The sequence below is a fragment of the Rattus norvegicus genome, chromosome 9, assembly GCF_021556685.1.
Source record: "Rattus norvegicus strain SHRSP/BbbUtx chromosome 9, alternate assembly SHRSP_T2T, whole genome shotgun sequence".
Classification (NCBI taxonomy): Eukaryota; Metazoa; Chordata; class Mammalia; order Rodentia; family Muridae; genus Rattus; species Rattus norvegicus.
This window is the reverse complement of record NC_141542.1, coordinates 21,479,704-21,499,246: the sequence shown is the minus strand read 5'-3', so window position 1 is coordinate 21,499,246 and position 19,543 is coordinate 21,479,704. Positions and strand designations below refer to the sequence as shown.

General features: G+C 41.6%; 1 protein-coding gene across 2 annotated transcripts in view; it reads left to right on the top strand.

Moving 5' to 3' along the window:
* LOC146768883 (uncharacterized) overlaps window positions 1-19,543 on the top strand; it is a 263,806-nt gene that overhangs the window by 31,814 nt on the left and 212,449 nt on the right. The gene's annotated exons all lie outside the window — the stretch shown is intronic.

Sequence of the window (19,543 nt, the reverse complement as noted above, 5' to 3'; positions counted from 1 at the left end):
TATGGGGTCTCGAGCCCCTTCAAGCTCTTCCAGTTCTTTCTCTGATTCCTTCAACGGGGGTCCTATTCTCAGTTCAGTGGTTTGCTGCTGGCATTCGCCTCTGTATTTGCTGTATTTTGGCTGTGTCTCTCAGGAGCGATCTACATCCGGCTCCTGTCGGCCTGCACTTCTTTGCTTCATCCATCTTGTCTAATTGGGTGGCTGTATGTATATGGGCCACATGTGGGGCAGGCTCTGAATGGGTGTTCCTTCAGTCTCTGTTTTAATCTTTGCCTCTCTATTCCCTGCCAAGGGTATTCTTGTTCCCCTTTTAAAGAAGGAGTGAAGCATTCACATTTTGATCATCCGTCTTGAGTTTCATTTGTTCTAGGCATCTAGGGTAATTCAAGCATTTGGGCTAATAGCCACTTATCAATGAGTCCATACCATGTGTGTCTTTCTGTGATTGGGTTACTTCACTCAGGATGATATTTTCCAGTTCCAACCATTTGCCTACGAATTTCATAAAGTCATTGTTTTTGATAGCTGAGTAATATTCCATTGTGTAGATGTACCACATTTTCTGTATCCATTCCTCTGTTGAAGGGCATCTGGGTTCTTTCCAGCTTCTGGCTATTATAAATAAGGCTGCGATGAACATAGTGGAGCATATGTCTTTTTTATATGTTGGGACATCGTGTGGGTATATGCCCAAGAGAGGTATAGCTGTATCCTCAGGCACTTCAATGTCCAATTTTCTGAGGATCCTCCAGACTGATTTCCAGAATGGTTGTATCAGTCTGCAACCCCACCAACAATGGAGGAGTGTTCCTCTTTCTCCACATCCTCACCAGCATCTGCTGTCACCTGAGTTTTTGATCTTAGCCATTCTCACTGGTGTGAGGTGAAATCTCAGGGTTGTTTTGATTTGCATTATCCTTATGACTAAAGATGTTGAACATTTCTTTAGGTGTTTCTCAGCCATTCAGCATTCCTCAGCTGTGAATTCTTTGTTTAGGTCTGAAGCCAATTTTTTAATAGGGTTTTTTGTCTCCCTGCCGTATAACTTCTTGAGTTCTTTGTATATTTTGGATATAAGGCCTCTATATGTTGTAGGATTGGTAAAGATCTTTTCCCAACCTGTTGGTTGCCGTTTTGTCCTAACCACAGTGTCCTTTGCCTTACAGAAGCTTTGCAGTTTTATGAGATCCCATTTGTCCATTCTTGATCTTAGAGCATAAGCCATTGGTGTTTTGTTCAGACAATTTTTTCCAGTGCCCATGTGTTCCAGATTCTTCCCTAGTTTTTCTTCTCTTAGTTTGAGTGTGTCTGGTTTGATGTGGAGGTCCTTGATCCACTTGGACTTAAGCTTTTTACAGGGTGATAAGCATGGATTGATCTGCATTCTTCTACATGTTGACCTCCAGTTGAACCAGCACCATTTGCTGAAAATGCTATCTTTTTTCCATTGGATGGTTTTGGCTCCTTTGTCAAAAATCAAGTGCCCATAGGTGTGTGGGTTCATTTCTGGGTCTTCAATTCTATTACATTGGTCTATCTGTCTGTCTCTGTACCAATACCATGCAGTTTTTATCACTATTGCTCTGTAATACTGCTTGAGTTCAGGGATAGTGACTCCCCCTGAAGTCCTTTTATTGTTGAGGATAGTTTTAGCTATCCTGGGTTTTTGTTATTCCAGATGAATTTGCAAATTGTTCTGTCTAACTCTTTGAAGAATTGGATTGGTATTTTGATGGGGATTGCATTGAATCTGTAGATCGCTTTTGGTAAAATGGCCATTTTTACTATATTAATCCTGCCAGGCCATGAGCATGGGAGATCTTTCCATCTGTTGAGGTCTTCTTCAATTTCTTTCTTCAGTGTCTTGAAGTTCTTATTGTACAAATCTTTTACTTGCTTGGTTAAAGTCACACCGAGGTACTTCATATTATTTGGGACTATTATGAAGGGTGTCGTTTCCCTAATTTCTTTCTCGGCTTGTTTCTCTTTTGTGTAGAGGAAGGCTACTGATTTATTTGAGTTAATTTTATACCCAGCCACTTTGCTGAAGTTGTTAATCAGCTTTAGTAGTTCTTTGGTGGAACTTTTGGGATCACTTAAATATACTATCATATCATCTGCAAATAGTGATATTTTGACTTCTTCTTTTCTGATCTGTATCCCCTTGACCTCCTTTTGTTGTCTGATTGCTCTGGCAAGAACTATATTGAATAAGTAGGGAGAGAGTGGGCAGCCTTGTCTAGTCCCTGATTTTAGTGGGATTGCTTCAAGTTTCTCTCCATTTAGTTTAATGTTAGCAACTGGTTTGCTGTATATGGCTTTTACTATGTTTAGGTATGGGCCTTGAATTCCTATTCTTTCCAGGACTTTTATCATGAAGGGGTGTTGAATTTTGCCAAATGCTTTCTCAGCATCTAATGAAATGATCATGTGGTTTTGTTCTTTCAGTTTGTTTATATAATGGATCACGTTGATGGTTTTCCATATATTAAACATCCCTGCATGCCTGGGATGAAGCCTACTTGATCATGGTGGATGATTGTTTTGATGTGCTCTTGGATTCGGTTTGCCAGAATTTTATTGAGTATTTTTGCATCGATATTCATAAGGGAAATTGGTCTGAAGTTCTCTTTCTTTGTTGGGACTTTGTGTGGTTTAGGTATAAGAGTAATTGTGGCTTCATAGAAGGAATTCGGTAGTGCTCCATCTGTTTCAATTTTGTGGAATAGTTTGGATAATATTGGTATGAGGTCTTCTATGAAGGTCTGATAGAATTCTGCACTAAACCCGTCTGGACCTGGGCTCTTTTTGGTTGGGAGACCTTTAATGACTGTTTCTATTTCTTTAGGAGTTATGGGGTTGTTTAACTGGTTTATCTGTTCCTGATTTAACTTCGGTACCTGGTATCTGTCTAGGAAATTGTCCATTTCCTGCAGATTTTCAAGTTTTGTTGAATATAGGCTTTTATAGTAAGATCTGATGATTTTTTGAATTTCCTCTGAATCTGTAGTTATGTCTCCCTTTTCATTTTTGATTTTGTTAATTTGGACACACTCTCTGTGTCCTCTAGTTAGTCTGGCTAAGGGTTTATCTATCTTGTTGATTTTCTCAAAGAACCAACTTTTGGTTCCGTTGATTCTTTCTATTGTCCTTTTTGTTTCTACTTGGTTGATTTCAGCTCTGAGTTTGATTATTTCCTGCCTTCTACTCCTCCTGGGTGTATTTGCTTCTTTTTGTTCTAGAGCTTTTAGGTGTGCTTTCAAGCTGCTGACATATGCTCTTTCCTGTTTCTTTCTGCAGGCACTCAGCGCTATGATTTTTCCTCTTAGCACAGCTTTCATTGTGTCCCATAAGTTTGGGTATGTTGTACCTTCATTTTCATTAAATTCTAAAAAGTCTTTAATTTCTTTCTTTATTTCTTCCTTGACCAGGTTATCATTGAGTAGAGCATTGTTCAATTTCCACGTATATGTGGGCATTCTTCCCTTATTGTTATTGAAGACCAGTTTTAGGCCGTGGTGGTCTGATAGCACGCATGGGATTATTTCTATCTTTCTGTACCTGTTGAGGCCCGTTTTTTGACCAATTATATGGTCAATTTTGGAGAAAGTACCATGAGGAGCTGAGAAGAAGGTATATCCTTTTGCTTTAGGATAGAATGTTCTGTAAATATCTGTTAAGTCCATTTGGCTCATGACTTCTCTTAGTCTGTCTACGTCTCTGTTTAATTTCTGTTTCCATGATCTGTCCATTGATGAGAGTGGGGTGTTGAAATCTCCTACTATTATTGTGTGAGGTGCAATGTGTGTTTTGAGCTTTAGTAAGGTTTCTTTAACATATGTAGGTGCCCTTGTATTTGGGGCATAGATATTTAGGATTGAGAGTTCATCTTGGTGGATTTTTCCTTTGATGAATATGAAGTGTCCTTCCTTATCTTTTTTGATGACTTTTAGTTGAAAATTGATTTTATTTGATATTAGAATGGCTACTCCAGCTTGCTTCTTCCGACCATTTGCTTGGAAAGTTGTTTTCAAGCCTTTCACTCTGAGGTAGTGTCTGTCTTTTTCTCTGAGGTGTGTTTCCTGTAGGCAGCAGAATGCAGGGTCCTCGTTGCGTATCCAGTTTGTTAATCTATGTCTTTTTATTGGGGAGTTGAGGCCATTGATGTTGAGAGATATTAAGGAATAGTGATTATTACTTCCTGTTATATTCATATTTGGATGTGAGGTTATGCTTGTGTGCTTTTCTTCTCTTTGTTTTGTTGCCAAGACTATTAGTTTCTTGCTTCTTCTAGGGTATAGCTTGCCTCCTTATGTTGGGCTTTACCATTTATTATCCTTTGTAGTGCTGTATTTGTAGAAAGATATTGTGTAAATTTGGTTTTGTCATGGAATATCTTGGTTTCTCCATCTATGTTAATTGAAAGTTTTGCAGGATACAGTAACCTGGGCTGGCATCTGTGTTCTCTTAGGGTCTGTATGACATCAGTCCAGGATCTTCTGGCCTTCATAGTTTCTGGTAAAAAGTCTGGTGTGATTCTGATAGGTCTGCCTTTATATGTTACTTGACCTTTTTCCCTTAATGCTTTTAATATTCTTTCTTTATTTTGTGCGTTTGGTGTTTTGACTATTATGTGACAGGAGGTGTTTCTTTTCTGGTCCAATCTATTTGGAGTTCTGTAGGCTTCTTGTATGCCTATGAGTATCTCTTTTTTAAGGTTAGGGAAGTTTTCTTCTATGATTTTGTTGAAGATATTTACTGATCCTTTGAGCTGGGAGTCTTCACTCTCTTCTATACCTATTATCCTTATTTGATCTTCTCATTGAGTCCTGGATTTCCTGTATGTTTTGGACCAGTTGTTTTTTCTGCTTTACATTATCTTTGACAGTTGAGTCAATGATTTCTATGGAATCTTTGCTCCTGAGATTCTCTCTTCCATCTCTTGTATTCTGTTGGTGAAGCTCGTATCTACTGCTCCTTGTCTCTTCTTTTGGTTTTCTATATCCAGGGTTGTTTCCATGTGTTTTTTCCTGATTGCTTCTATTTCCATTTTTAATTCCTTCAACTGTTTGATTGTGTTTTCCTGGAATTCTTACAGGGATTTTTGCGACTCCTCTCTGTAGGCTTCTACTTGTTTATTAATGTTTTCCTGTGTTTCCCTAAGGGAGTTCTTCACGTCTTTCTTGAAGTCCTCCAGCATCATGATCATATATGATTTTGAAACTAGATCTTGCTTTTCTGGTGTGTTTGGATATTCCATGTTTGTTTTGATGGGAGAATTGGGCTCTGATGTTGGCATGTAGTCTTGGTTTCTGTTGCTTGGGTTCCTGTGCTTGCCTCTCGCCATCAGATTATCTCTAGTGTTACTTTGTTCTGCTATTTCTGACAGTGTCTAGACTGTCCTATAAGCCTGTGTGTCAGGAGTGCTGTAGACCTGTTTTCCTGTTTTCTTTCAGCCAGTTATGGGGACAGAGTGTTCTGCTTTCGGGTGTGTAGTTTTTCCTCTCTACAAGTCTTCAGCTGTTCCTGTGGGCCTGGGTCTGGGAGCAGAGAGCTGCTGCAGGCCGGGATCCGCGGGTGTGGGACTCCTGGTAAACACAGGAGGTGCCCGGTCCTAGAGGAATTCTGCCTCTGTGTGTCCCGAGTTCACCAGGCAGGTCTCTTGCAGCAGAAAAGTTGGTCTTACCTGTGGTCCCAAGGCTCAAGTTCGCTCGCGGGGTGCTGCCCACGAGCTCTCTGAGGCGGCAGCAACCAGGAAGATCTGTGCTGCCGTTTCTGGGGGCTTCCGTGCACCAGGGTTCCAGATGGCGTTTGGTGTTTTCCTCTGGCGTCCGAGATGTGTGTGCAGAGTACAGTCTCTTCTGGTTTTCCAGGCGTGTCTGTCGCTCTGAAGGTTTAGCTCTCCCTCCCACGGGATTTGGGTGCAGAGAACTGTTTATCCGGTAGATCCCTTCAGGTTCTGGCGGTGTCTCAGACACAGTGGTCCTGCTGCTCTTGGGCCCTCCCCCACGGGAACCCAGAGGCCTTATACAGTTTCCTCTTGGGCCAGGGATGTGGGCAGGGGTGGGCAGTGTTGGTGGTCTCTTCCGCTCTGCAGCCTCGGGAGTGTCCACGTGACCAGGCGGTGAGGTCTCTCTCCCATGGGGTCTGGGAGCAGAGAGCTGCTGCGGGCCGGGATCCGCGGGTGTGGGAATCCCAGTAAACACAGGAAGTGCCCGGTCCTAGAGGAAATCTGCCTCTGTGTGTCCTGAGTTCACCAGGCAGGTCACTTGCAGCAGAAAAGTTGGTCTTACCTGTGGTCCCGAGGCTCAAGTTCGCTCGCGGGGTGCTGCCCACGAGCTCTCTGCGGCGGTAGCAACCAGGAAGATCAACAAAAATACTTTAAACTCAACTAATTTTCCTACATGGAAAGTTATGATTTGCCCAACACCAGCCTTATGACGTCACTTTCTTTCTTGCAGAGCTGGCGTGGACTTTTCTTCGTTGTTCATTTGATTTCCTCACTGACGTGCTCTGTCCTTTGCTTTTCTCTATTGATTCATGTAGTCATTGAACAACCATTTCCAAGGGTCTACGTGTGCACTGTACCTCTATCATTTTAACACTGATCACACACGATGGTGAACTTGCAGCTCTGCTTCCTGCTGCCTTCTTGACCCAGGGAGCACCAGCAGCCTCGACTTTCTTACTTCTTTCTCCTTCTGTTTTGGTGGATTCTGTGAAACTGGATGTTCCTTGAGGTTATGATTCTTAGACAATTGGAAATTGATGCATAGGGGCACAGCACAGCACAGCCCTAATGGCCCAGGTGCATGTTGTGTGTTCTCATCTTGGAAAAGATATAATAACTGCACAATTATAGTTCCAGATTAAGGTTTGACTTACAAAGAAACTTTAAAAAATTATTAGAAAATGAATTAAAGCCAACATTGGGACCCTAATAAAGGAAAAGGTTATTGAAGTTAGGAAATAAGTTTTACATAACATATGAGAGTGATTCCTGGATAAGGAAGTATAAAGTATATTAAATCATATACTAGAATACTAAGGCAAGGGGTTGGGGATTTAGCTCAGTGGTAGAGTGCTTGCCTAGGAAGCACAAAGCCCTGGGTTCAGTCCCCAACTCCGAAAAAAAAGAACCAAAAAAAATACTAAGTCAAAATAGTCGGACTCTTATGAGTGACATTGTGTGCAAGAACAGAAAGCTAGTGGAGGGTTGGGGATTTGGCTCAGTTGTAGAGCGCTTGCCTAGCAAGCACAAGGCCCTGGGTTCGGTCCCCAGCTCCGAGAAAAAAAAAAAGAAAGAAAGAACGAAAGAAAGAAAGAAAGAAAGAAAGAAAGAAAGAAAGAAAGCAAGCTAGTGGAATTACTGTGCTAAGGGTTACCTTGATTCTTTCTGGCCACTGCCTGGCAGTTTTGCCTATGTCATTTATCATTAGAGCTTCACAGGAAAATGCAATTAGCTGACCTCAGAGCTTTGGATTCTGAAGTATAAAAGAAAAGAATTAAAGTTTAAATAATGATAAGTTTACAATTATTATTATTTTGGACACAAGCCTGGGGCTAGGGAACGCTTGAAACTGTGGGGAACAATTGCAATTCTTAGTTCTTGATGGGATGTAGTTATTCTCTGAATTTGATTTGGAAATGATTACACAATGTCTTTTTTCTACCCGCTTTTGGATTATTAATAAAGGACTGGGGCAAGAGAAAGGCTACAGAACATGTGAAGAGTAAATGAGAGAGAGCATGAGGGAGTGAATGAGAGAGTACATGACAGAGCAAATGCAAGAACAAATGTGAGAGCGAATGAGAGAGCATGAGAAGAGTATGTGAAGAGTGAGTGGAGAGAGAATGTGAAGAGTGAATGAGGGAGCTAATGAGAGAGCGAGTCTGAGAACAAATGTGAGAGCCAGGGAGAGAGCATGAGGAGAGCATGTGAGAATGAGTGAGGAGAGAATGTGAGGTGTGTATGAAGATTGTGTGTGTGCGTGACAGGAGAGTGCATGTGGTGTGTGTGAGATATGTACGAGGTGTGTATGAAGACTGTGTGTGTGCGTGACAGGAGAGTGCATGTGGTGTGTGTGAGATATGTATGAGGTGTGTATAAAGATTGTGTGTGTGTGTGACAGGAGAGTGCATGTGGTGTGTGTGAGATATGTATGAGGTGTGTATGAAGAGTGTGTGTGTGCCTGAAAGGAGAGTGCATGTGGTGTGTGTGAGATATGTATGAGGTGTGTATGAAGACTGTGTGTGTGAGTGACAGGAGAGTGCATGTGGTGTGTGTGAGATATGTGTGAGGTGTGTATGAAGATTGTGTGTGTGAGAATGAAAGGGTAATGAACAGACAAGTGCATGAGAGTGGGAGTTTGAGAAAAGAAAACTGCAATAAAAAAAGCAGAGTGCACAAAAGAGTAGTCTGTGGATATGTATTACGCACCTCCCAGATATCCATGTTTCAAGTTGAGAACTCTGATCCTGTGAGAGGCCCAGGAAAGGCTGAAAGAATGGCTGCAACCCTGAGGCCAGAGGATAAAATTTTTGGCCTATGACCTCCTAATTTATCTTTTCACCTGAAGCCTGATTATTCAAATTTTCTTACTGGGATACAACTATGATCCTGGTGAGCATCTTGTCTCTTGGATGCTCAATCAGTTCTTCGTTGTCACAGACTGTTTGAGCTTACTCCAGTCACTGGGACTTATTCACACCTTCAATTTTCCTGAACTTTTCAGATTTCTAACATTTGTGGCAAACTGAGTGACAAAAGCAATGAATGTTGAGCACTTCGCTGGGGTCCAGTACATATGGAGCTACGGGTCTATGGATCTGGTAAATCCCTAGGAGTTACTCTAAGAAAGTAGGACAGTGCTCTTAAGACCCCTGCGTGACCTCACTTCACTTTGCCAGCTTTGTGGGCTTCTACATTGCTGCTCTGAGAAGAACTGAAAACTAAGGGAATAGATGTGTAGCCTCCCATTACCTTTGTCATTGTTAGGATATTAGTAGGATAGGTTTGATTGAAATATACTCTCAAAAATATTAACAAAACCATTGCCTCTTGTGTACCATCTGGATGAAGTACCAAGTTCACAGACAGTCCTTCACAAACTTCCGAAATCCTGCAAATTGCAGCATGAAGAAAGCCAAGTCCAAGGCATTCAAAACCAGCATCCTCACCAATGCCCCAGGAAAGGCTTTGGTAAAAGAAGGGAGGTAGTGAGACAGTTGGCCCTCATACACTCAGAGGAGACTGTGCCAGGAGAATTGGGGAAGGATTGTGGGAGAGAGTAATTAGATATCAGTAGTCAGTGAGCAGAACATAAAGTGAAAAAGAAAAAATATATAAATAGAAATAAAATAAAGGTCTTTAACAAACTGGGATACAATGTATTGCTGAACTAACTCTACTGTGTTTACATTTGCACATGCTTTAAGATCTAGAGAGACTAGATGTGATAAAGTAGGATGGCCTTGTCATTTACATATACTATGTATACAAGATAAATGAAGTGGAGAACATGCAGATCAAAATCCATTGTTCCCTCACATCTATGTGGCCCTGTTTCCCCTTATCAGGACTGTGGAGGCTCATCCAGGTGTCAGGGCTCAACCAAAATGCAGTCCCCTTTGATCTCTGGCCAAGTGCTCTTCTGTTCCCAGTAGAACTCTGCCTCAGGCTGCAGAGGCACTGAAGGGCCAGCCTTCCCCTCAGGGCACAACCACTCTTTCAGTCTTTCCAGGCTTTCTGTTACTCAACTGGAGGCTTCAGCAGAATCCTTTCATCTCAATAACAGAAGTTTACCTAATCCAAAACAATTGGAAGCCATCCTACACTCCTGATTACCTGCTTACCTGTGACGAAACAACATAGCTCTCTTGTTTATGCCTGTTTTCTTGATTTGAAAGTAAATAATGTTATCATCTGTGGTGTTGGTGGTAAGAATAAAATTCTTAACATGAATAATGGGACCAAGCAGAGCATGGGCTTCACATTCAGGTACAGAGTGAATACCTAGAGGAAATTACCAAAGAAAACAATAAGAATCCTAACAACAATTACAGAAATAATGAAATGAAATAAAACAAAAACAAAAGCAAAAACAAAAATACCTTGTGGGTGCTGGTATTAAAGGCATGTATTAACTCTCAACAGCTTTGTAGGAATTTCCAGTAAAAAGCAAGCAAGCAAACAAACAAACAAACAAACAAACAGCCTTATTACAGTTGCAGCAGATGCAGGAGAGAAAGCTGGGAGATATCCTGTGCTGCTGCCCCCACGCTGTGTTTCTGAAGCAACAACTTCCTTGGGAATAGGAACCTGTATGTAGTGGGATCCCTTGCTGGGCCTGTCATCCCAAAAATAGGGCTTCCCTAATTCAAACCTTGGAATCCAGTTTACTTCAGGCCAGGAATGAAGTCAACCATCATTAGTGAAAGAGCAAGGGAAAAATTACATAGGGAAAAATATGTGCCTTAGTCAGAAAAGATCCTCAACTTCTAAGGCCTCCACAATCTCCACCCCTCTCTTCTGAGCTTTGCATAGAGATGTTGTATAACTCCAGATGGTAGGAAAAGGCAGAGTTCTTCCCAGAAAAGTCATACATGATTTTCACCCTGACATCTGTGAGGTGAGGTGGCATCTTATCACAGAGTCAGCACACCCGGGATAAGGACACAGAAGCCACAGATGACAATGCCAAATGGACTCCCTCCCGAACTTTTGGACCCATTAAAATTGAGGTTTAGCCTAACCTTAGGCCATTCCACGCCCTGCCCATCCGCCTGATTTTTATATTTGCTCTGAATAAATGATCAGAGTGTAGCCCCAAATATCCTCATGATTGGACTTGGAAATTCAGGAAGAATGATATTGGAGAAAGGATGGCTATGTGGTTACAATGTGGCAACTAGTTTCTGACCAGGAACCTCGTCCTTAGCCAATGGGGACTTTAAGGCCAGGCCTCCTGCTTGTTCCAGTGCAGGCTAAGACTTGAGGGTCAGGCCAGCTCCTGAGCCCCACACAGGGCTGCCTGCATACTCTCCTGACTGCATTAGAGCCAGAGTGCTCTATCCTCTTCTCTCCTCTTTGTCACAGCCATGGTCCCCAAGAGCACTTGTCAAACACCTTTATACATCTATCTCTATCTCAAAGTCAGGTTCCCAGAGAATCAATCCCCATAGCTGACCATAAATGAGGATTCACTGTGTGTGTGTATATATAATGTTTTAGAACACAGAATGGGGATTCTTGGTGAAAGCTTCGTGGACATGTATGTTTGCTAGATGTCTTTGCACTGGGATCTTTCCACATGACTTAGATGTCCTTGCCATGAGGTCATTACTCAGCACCTTGTGGTTTCAGTTTCGTTTTTCTTTTGGATGCTAATGCTGTTTGACATAAGATCCAAGGATGAACTTCCATACTGGGCTATGGTTTCAGATTTGATTTACAACCATGTGGCCCTTGGGTTGCTTCCTTTTGATCCTAGAGGTTGATTAAAATTTCCAGCAAGGCTTCCAGTACTTGATAGGATTGTGCTACATGCTGTCAGAGCAGAGTTATACAGAATTCATATGCTGGCCTTCCTCTGATGGTGCTTACCTTTGCCAAGTCCTCAAACAGGGCAGCGCTTGGAAAAAATCACTGCCGGCAAAGAAATCATATATGTGGGTCTACCCCTGGCTCCTTGAGAAATGAAAGAGGAATATGGTCTTGGCTTACTGGAAGTCTTATCCCAAGACTAGGGAAGGGGACTCCCAGAGAGCACTAAGCCTTCTCCTCATCCATCATAGTCTGTATAGCCTGTGGCTTTCATGTGGTCAGTGTGATGACCTTAAAATGTTCTAGGTATTTCTGCCATGTTCTGTCTCTATACCTAGACATGACCTCAGGTGTACAGTCACATTGGAAACATAAAAAGCCTTGCATCTGAATTGTGAAATTCAATGTGTGTTATATTTAAAATACCACAACAATTGAGTGGCCATTGCTACAGTAAATATTATTAGGGTGTATCTACCCCACCGTAGATCATTTAGTTCCCAAATAAAAGACACGAAACTTTTAGATTCATAATAAGCCTTAAAGTACTAAAGCTGCGCACACATCAACCCTCTGTGCTATTTTTTCTGCTTCCCTGTCAATAACCCTGAGGTATTGCTTGCCATGCTCTGCCTGGGCCACTCCTGTTCTGTCAGGCTGGCCCTCATGACAATACACTCACGATCCACCTACCCTATGGGGTGCTGTCTCCTTCTTCTCCTCCCATGTCCTTTCCCTCTCCTCGTGGACCTTGCCTGAGCCCCAAGCCCAGGGAAACTTTCCTCTGTCCTCTCTCTTCTGCCCAGCCCATCTTGTAGGGATTTTATTAACCAATCAGGGATAACTTAGGAGGCAAAAAAAAAATCTGGTATACATGAGGATCTCCTTGTCTTGGAGCCACCAGACCTTAGGGTACAGACTTTAGCATTTGAATATACAGCAGCACAGGCCAACCCATTATAGGCCAATCTACTTTGTAGTTGGACTCAAAGCTTGGCTCTCACACCCGTTAGATGTTCAACCGTGGAGAAGTTATTGTACCTTTGTATGATTCAATTTCCTCATCTGCACAGTGAGGATGATAACGAGTGTTTAATTCACAGAGTTGTCTTTGGGACTGATGAGTTAATATATCTAGTAGTTAAACATTAAACACGATGTACTTTGCATAATTAATAAAAGTCTGTGGAAAAGGCAAAGTAATAAAGCCAGAAGAACATTTGATTTGGAAATGGGTCCATACAACTACCTCTAATAACAAACTGAGAATCAGGGAATGGTGGAAGACTAAGGCCAGAGAATTGGGAAATCAAGGCCAACCCTGAGCTGTGTAAGAAGATCGTATCTCAAAATATCAAGACAAGTCATGGTCGTAGTAATAATAAATCAAGAAATAGCCATTGTGGCGGATCCTGGCCCGCAGCAGCTCTCTGCTTCAAACCCCATGGGAGAGATACCTCACCGCCTGGTTAGGTAGACACTCCTGAGGCTGCAGAGCAGAAGAGACCACCAACACTGCCCACCCCTGCCCGCATCCCTGGCCCAAAAGGAAACTATATACGGCCTCTGGGTTCCCGTAGAGGAGGGCCCAGGAGCACAGACCCCTGCGCCTGAGACACTGCCATAACCTGAAGGGACCTACCGGATAAACAGTTCTCTGCACCCAAATCCCATAGGAGGAAGAGATAAACCTTCAGAGAGGCAGACACGCCTGGGAAACCAGAAGAGACTGCACTCTGCACACATCTCTGATGCCAGAGGAAAACACCCCAAGAGCAAACTTGAGCCTCGGGACCACAGGTAAGACCAACTTTTCTGCTGCAAGTGACCTGCCTGGTGAACACCAGACACAGGCCCACAGGAACAGCTGAAGACCTGTAGATAGGAAAAACTACACACCCGAAAGCAGAACACTCTGTCCCCATAACTGGCTGAAAGAAAACAGGAAAACAGGTCTACAGCACTCCTGACACACAGGCTTATAGGACAGTCTAGCCACTGTCAGAAATAGCAGAACAAAGTAACACTAGAGATAATCTGATGGCGAGAGGCAAGCGCAGGAACCCAAGCAACAGAAACCAAGACTACATGGCATCATCGGAGCCCAATTCTCCCACCAAAGCAAACACGGAATATCCAAACATACCAGAAAAGCAAGATCTAGTTTCAAAACCATATTTGATCATGATGCTGGAGGACTTCAAGAAAGACATGAAGAACTCCCATAGAGAACAAGTAGAAGCCTACAGAAAGGACTCACAATAATCCCTGAAAGAATTCCAGGAAAGCACAATAAAACAGTTGAAGGAATTAAAAATGGAAATAGAAGCAATCAAGAAAGAACACATGGAAACAACCCTGGATATAGAAAACCAAAAGAGGACACAAAGAGCTGTAGATATGAGCTTCACCAATAGAATACAAGAGATGGAAGAGAGAATCTCAGGAGCAGAAGATTCCATAGAAATCATCGACTCAACTGTCAAAGATAATGTAAAGCAGAAAAAGCTACTGATCCAAAACATACGGGAAATCCAGGACTCAATGAGAAGATCAAACCTAAGGATAATAGGTATAGAAGAGAGTGAAGACTCCCAGCTCAAAGAAGCAGTAAATATCTTTAACAAAATCATAGAAGAAAACTTCCCTAACCTAAAAAAAGAGATACCCATAGGCATACAAGAAGCCTACACAACTCCAAATAGATTGGACCAGAAAAGAAACACCTCTTGTCACATAATAGTCAAAACACCAAACCCACAAAATAAAGAAAGAATATTAAAAGCAGTAAGGGAAAAAGGTCAAGTAACATATAAAGGCAGACCTATCAGAATCACACAAGACTTTTTGCCAGAAACTATGAAAGCCAGAAGATCCTGGACAGATGTCATACAGACCCTAAGAGAACACAAATGCCAGCCCAGGTTAATGTATCCTGCAAAACTTTCAATTAACATAGATGGAGAAACCAAGATATTCCATGACAAAACCAAATTTACACAATATCTTTCTACAAATCCTGCACTACAAAGGATAATAAATGGTAAAGCCCAACATAAGGAGGCAAGCTATACTCTAGAAGGAGCAAGAAACTAATCATCTTGGCAACAAAACAAAGAGAAGAAAAGCACACAAACATAACCTCACATCCAAATATGAATATAACAGGAAGCAATAATCACTATTCCTTAATATCTCTCAACATCAATGGCCTCAACTCCCCAATAAAAAGACATAGATTAACAAACTGGATATGCAATGAGGACCCTACATTCTGCTGCCTACAGGAAACACACCTCAGAGAAAAAGACAGACACTACCTCAGAGTGAAAGGCTGGAAAACAACTTTCCAAGCAAATGGTTGGAAGAAGCAAGCTGGAGTAGCCATTCTAATACCAAATAAAATCAATTTTCAACTAAAATTCATCAAAAAAGATAAGGAAGGACACTTCATATTCCTCAAAGGAAAAATCCACCAAGATGAACTCTCAATCCTAAATATCTATGCCCCAAATACAAGGGCACCTACATACATAAAAGAAACCTTACTAAAGCTCAAAACACACATTGCAACTCACAAAATAATAGTAGGAGATTTCAACACCCCACTTTCATCAATGGACAGATCATGGAAACAGAAAATTAAACAGAGACGTATTCAGACTAAGAGAAGTCATGAGCCAAATGGATTTAACAGATATTTATAGAACATTCTATCCTAAAGCAAAGGACATACCTTCTTCTCAGCTCCTCATGGTACTTTCTCCAAAATTGACCATATAATTGGTCAAAAAACAGGCCTCAACAGGTACAGAAACATAGAAATAATCTCATGCGTGCTATCGGAACACCATGCCCTAAAACTGGTCTTCAATAACAATAAGGGAAGAATGCCCACATATACGTGGAAATTGAACAATGCTCTACTCAATGATAACCTGGTCAAGGAAGAAATAAAGAAAGAAATTAAAGACTTTTTAGAATTTAATGAAAATGAAGGTACAACATACCCAAACTTATGGGACACAATGAAAGCTGTGCTAAGAGGAAAACTCATAGCGCTGAGTGCCTACAGAAAGAAACAGGAGAGAGCATATGTCAGCAGCTTGAAAGCACACCTAAAAGCTCTAGAACAAAAAGAAGCAAATACACCCAGGAGGAGTAGAAGGCAGGAAATAATCAAACTCAGAGCTGAAATCAACCAAGTAGAAACAAAAAGGACCATAGAAAGAATCAACAGAACCAAAAGTTGGTTCTTTGAGAAAATCCATAAGATAGATCAACCCTTAGCCAGACTAACGAGAGGACAAAGAGAGTGTGTCCAAATTAACAAAATCAAAAATGAAAAGGGAGACATAACTACAGATTCAGAGGAAATTCAAAAAATCATCAGATCTTACTATAAAAGCCTATATTCAACAAAACTTGAAAATCTGCAGGAAATAGACAATTTCCTAGACAAATACCAGGTACCGAAGTTAAATCAGGAACAGATAAACCAGTTAAACAACCCTATAACTTCTAAGGAAATAGAAGCAGTCCTTAAAGTTCTCCCAACCAAAAAGAGCCCAGGTCCAGATGGGTTTAGTGCAGAATTCTATCGGACCTTCATAGAAGACCTCATACCAATACTATCCAAACTATTCCACAAAATTGAAACAGATGGAGCACTACTGAATTCCTTCTATGAAGCCACAATTACTCTTATACCTAAACCACACAAAGACACAACAAAGAAAGAGAACTTCAGACCAATTTCCCTTATGAATATCGACGCAAAAATACTCAATAAAATTCTGGCAAACCGAATCCAAGAGCACATCAAAACAATCATCCACCATGATCAAGTAGGCTTCATCCCAGGCATGCAGGGATGGTTTAATATACAGAAAACCGTGAAAGTGATCCATTACATAAACAAACTGAAAGAACAAAACCACATGATCATTTCATTAGATGCTGAGAAAGCATTTGACAAAATTCAACACCCCTTCATGATGAAAGTCCTGGATAGAATAGGAATTCAAGGCCCATACCTAAACATAGTAAAAGCCATATACAGCAAACCAGTTGCTAACATTAAACTAAATGGAGAGAAACTTGAAGCAATCCTACTAAAATCAGGGACTAGACAAGGTTGCCCACTCTCTCCCTACTTATTCAATATAGTTCTTGAAGTCCTAGCCAGAGCAACCAGACAACAAAAGGAGGTCAAGGGGATACAGATCTGAAAAGAAGAAGTCAAAATATCACTATTTGCAGATGATATGATAGTATATTTAAGTGATCCTAAAAGTTCCACCAAAGAACTACTAAAGCTGATAGACAAATTCATCAAACTGGCCAGGTATAAAATTAACTCAAATAAATCAGTAGCCTTCCTCTACACAAAAGAGAAACAAGCCGAGAAAGAAATTAGGGAAATGACACCCTTCATAATAGACAAATAATATAAAGTACCTCAGTGAGACTTTACCCAAGCAAGTAAAAGATTCGTACAATAAGAACTTCAAGACTCTGAAGAAAGAAATTGAAGAAGACCTCAGAAGATGGAAAGATCTCCCATGCTCATGGCCTGGCAGGATTAATATAGTAAAAATGGCCATTTTACCAAAAGCGATCTACAGATTCAATGCAATCCCCATCAAAATACCAATCCAATTCTTCACAGAGTTAGACAGAACAATTTGCAAATTCATCTGGAATAACAAAAAACCCAGGATAGCTAAAACTATCCTCAACAATAAAAGGACTTCAGGGTGAATGACTATCCCTGAACTCAAGCAGTATTACAGAGCAATAGTGATAAAATGCAGTGAGCCGTATTGGATTTGGGCCTAGCTGCTTTGTGACTGCTTAGCTCAAGGTGGCTACTTGACTCTGGGCTGCATGGCCTCAGAGGTTTAACCTTGAAATGACTGCCATACAGACTTGAGATTGTTGAACTAAGAGCCTCTCCCAGGAAGACCCTGGGAGCAATGACAGGATGTTTCAGCCTGAGCAAAACACCGGATGTCCCTGAGCAGATTCCTAAGAAGGGTTCGACCTTTTCAAAGAACATGTCCCCGGAAGACTGTTGCCTCTTTGTTATAGGAGGATATCTTGCAGTGTAGTGATTCACCTTATATCCTTGGGCACTTCCCAAACTCCCCCACCCTAAGCTTCAGTTCCCGCTTCTATTCCTGCCTCAGAGCTTTAAATGCTGTACATTTCTCTCAATAAACGAGACCTTGACAACAGAACTTTTGCTTGGTCTCCTTCTTCTCTTCACCCACATTTTGGCCCACAGGTAGAAAGCCTCTTCGGGACCCTGAATAACTGGGTCCCCGCTGGTGGTGACAATAAAAACTGCATGGTATTGGTACAGAGACAGACAGATAGACCAATGGAACAGAATTGAAGACCCAGAAATGAACCCACATACATATGGGCACTTGATTTTAGACAAAGGAGCCAAAACCATCCAATGGAAAAAAGATAGCATTTTCAGCAAATGGTGCTGTTTCAACTGGAGGTCAACATGTAGAAGAATGCAGATTGATCCATGTTTATCACCCTGTACAAAGCTTAAGTCCAAGTGGATCAAGGACCTCCACATCAAACCAGACACACTCAAACTAAGAGAAGAAAAACTAGGGCAGAATCTGGAACACATGGGCACGGGATAAATTTCCTGAACAAAATACCAATGGCTTATGCTCTAAGATCAAGAATCGACAAATGGGATCTCATAAAACTGCAAAGCTTCTGTAAGGCAAAGGACACTGTGGTTAGGACAAAATGGCAACCAACAGTTTCGGAAAAGATCTTTACCAATCCTACAACAGATAGAGGGCTAATATCCAAAATATACAAAGAACTCAAGAAGTTAGACTGCAGGGAGACAAATAACACTATTAAAAAATGGGATTCAGAGGTAAACAAAGAATTCACAGCTGAGGAATGCCGAATGGCTGAGAAACACCTAAAGAAATGTTCTACATCTTTAGTCATAAGGGAAATGCAAATCAAAACAACCCTGAGATTTCACCTCACACCAGTGAGAATGGCTAAGATCAAAAACTCAGGTGACAGCAGATGCTGGCGAGGATGTGGGGAAAGAGGAACACTCCTCCATTGTTGGTGGGATTGCAGACTGGTACAACCATTCTGGAAATCAGTCTGGAGGTTCCTCAGAAAATTGGACATTGAACTGCCTGGGGATCCAGCTATACCTCTCTTGGGCATATACCCAAAAGATGCCCCAACATATAAAAAAGACACGTGCTCCACTATGTTCATCGCATCCTTATTTATAATAGCCAGAAGCTGGAAAGAACCCAGATGCCCTTCAACAGAGGAATGGATACAGAAAATGTGGTACATCTACACAATGGAATATTACTCAGCTATCAAAAACAATGACTTTATGAAATTCGTAGGCAAATGTTCGGAACTGGAAAATATCATCCTGAGTGAGGTAACCCAATCACAGAAAAACACACATGGTATGCACTCATTGATAAGTGGCTATTAGCCCAAATGCTCGAGTTACCCTAGATGCCTAGAACAAATGAAACTGAAGACGGATGATCAAAATGTGAATGCTTCACTCCTTCTTTAAAAGGGGAACAAGAATACCCTTGGCAGGGAATAGAGAGGCAAAGATTAAAACAGAGACTGAAGGAACACCCATTCAGAGCCTGCCCCACATGTGGCCCATGCATATACAGCCATCCAATTAGACAAGATGGATGAAGCAAAGAAGTGCAGGCCGACAGGAGCAGGATGTAGATCTCTCCCGAGAGACACAGCCAGAATACAGCAAACACAGAGGCGTATGCCAGCAGCAAACCACTGAATTGAGAATAGTACGCCCGTTGAAGGAATCGGAGAAAGAAGTGGAAGAGCTTGAAGGGGCTCGAGACCCCATATGTATAACAATGCCAAGCAACCAGAGCTTCCAGGGACTAAGCCACTACCTAAAGACTATATACATGGACTGACCCTGGACACTGA